The sequence below is a fragment of the Hesperophylax consimilis genome, chromosome 7 (genome assembly GCF_061612785.1).
Source record: "Hesperophylax consimilis isolate HC1 chromosome 7, BYU_Hcon_1.0, whole genome shotgun sequence".
Taxonomy (NCBI): domain Eukaryota; kingdom Metazoa; phylum Arthropoda; class Insecta; order Trichoptera; family Limnephilidae; genus Hesperophylax; species Hesperophylax consimilis.
In genome coordinates, this window is record NC_142842.1 from 20646537 (window position 1) to 20648863 (window position 2327).

Genomic DNA, 2327 nt, shown 5'->3' on the forward strand with positions numbered 1-2327 from the left:
AGGATTGAATCCACCATTGAACGGAATGCGATATGCGGTATTCACATTACCACTACCTACTCTTACTCTGAACGCTTACAAAGTTCAACGAATTCGTCCTTAATATTTTTGATTTATTTTGCTTTTTAATGAATAAATCTTCAAATAGTTTAAATCAAGGTGTAAATGGAGTAAGTTAGGTGCTGACTCTAGGAATCTTTCCAACTTCTTGCTGATTATATTACACTTCTTACTATTTTAACTTACATACAAAAGATAGGTACTTTAAATGTTGAAATTTTTACAAAAACATAAAAAATACATGATGTTTTGTAAGGGATAGAAAAACTTTAGGATAATAGTAGTCTTATGTCTGATAAATTCTGAGTTAGAAACATTTTATGTTGATTACGTGCACTTTATTTCAGAAAGATTTCAAGTGATTTTCTTTGACACGCCGAATAGTTTAGGTTCTTTCTGACTCAGCATTTTAAAAATATTGTAACAAGATACAAACATAACTATTTTCCATAATTTGTCATTGCCTGGATGTCGCATATAGAATATATATATATATATATATATATATATATATATATATATATATATATATATATATATATATATATATATATATATATATAGACAAATCAACGAAGGCATTCTAAACGTGCAGAAGTGAAGAATCTTCAATAAAATAGTTTCATTTAAAAGGATGATGATTTTGATGTGAAGTATAAATTGTTACCTTTCTAACTAACCCTAAACATATTATATCGCTCAGCCGTAAAATTGATGTATATTTTTCTTTGAACATAATATTCCCGAAACTTTGTAGTTACATCAAACACCGACCATACGGAATCAGGGAGATTTGAATAATTTATGCTCCAATTTAGAATCTCATATTTCGCAATTGACGCGGGAAGCTCTCTGATTGGGTGACCGGTCTGGCGACACGGACCAATGGCAGGCGTTCATTTTTCCACCAAACGATTTACCTTGCTCGTTTATCGGCTTAGTTAGAGCTACGCACATATTATGTCGCATGTCGCATACCAGTTAAAAATAATAAATTGTTATATATATATAGAGCATCAATGTAATTTTATGAGTAAGTGTACCCACGTTTACAAGGAGACCTGTTTTCAAATGAACTCATTTTTTAAATGCGGTAAGTATACATAAATGAAATCGTTCTGTAAATGCGGTAAGTATAAATGTACACATTTTGTAAATGCGGTAAGTATAAATGAAATCATGTTGTAAATGCGGTAAATATAAAATTTCAATTTTAATAAGTAGGTGGGTCCTCTTACCAATGATAAGTGTGATGTTATTGAAAACTGCTAGAAGAGTTTTTATTATTTATTTTAAGGTTGCGATTGTAATCTAAACTGAAACCTTCGTATGGGCCTAAGTAAAGTGAATGGAGGATTCGATAGGAAAATCTATAACCTTTAGTTCAGGTTTTCATATAAAAAACATAGGTGATATAGATACATTCAGTTGCCGGACCCGTGAAATATCAATACCTTTTTTTATTTCTTGAAAATTTATATCTAAAAAAATGTTATTGTAGGTGAACCTTAGCTTAGAAGGAAAAACCAAATACCTACAAAAGGTACGAAGTCCCATCACGAAAACAAAACGATTTGTAAATGAAAAATACATATCAGGAACCGAAGTATTATTATAAAACTCCAAAAGAATTCAACAAAATATCCATCGGTCCAATAATAGCTAAATGATTAATTGGCTTGGTAGTCTGAAAAATCGTCAAATAACGTCAATTCAAATTATATATACATATTTTTAGTACACTTATCATTTTACTAATAATAAATTATTTTATTTTTATTAAAATGTGTGCAAGTGCTATTATGTCTTGTCAGGTCGATATAAGTTCCTAGCTAGGCAGATGTTTTAAGGAACAAAAATTTCCAGTTATGCGTTGTATACAAATTATTCGGAATTTTAGCTTTGCTTCAAGCTATCTAATAAACATATTTTAAATTTTCATCAACCATTAATGAGTGGCAAGTGGTTATCAGTTTTTCAAATACTGATATTCGAAATTAGTTACTTTGGTTAGAAACATTAGAAAGATTAAAATATAATAACTTTTGTACATTTATAGTCCTTATTGAATTACCATCATCAGAAATATATTGAAACCATAAACTTATGGTTTTGCTCCAACCGTGTTTTCCATCAAAACAAAAATGAGAGATTTCTTTCAATCAAACTGAAAAATTCTATGTTTAGTAAGACATTTGTAAAAAAACAGTAATTAAGAAAAAAATACTTCAAATCAACACATAAAAAAGAAAGTTTTTTACTGTACA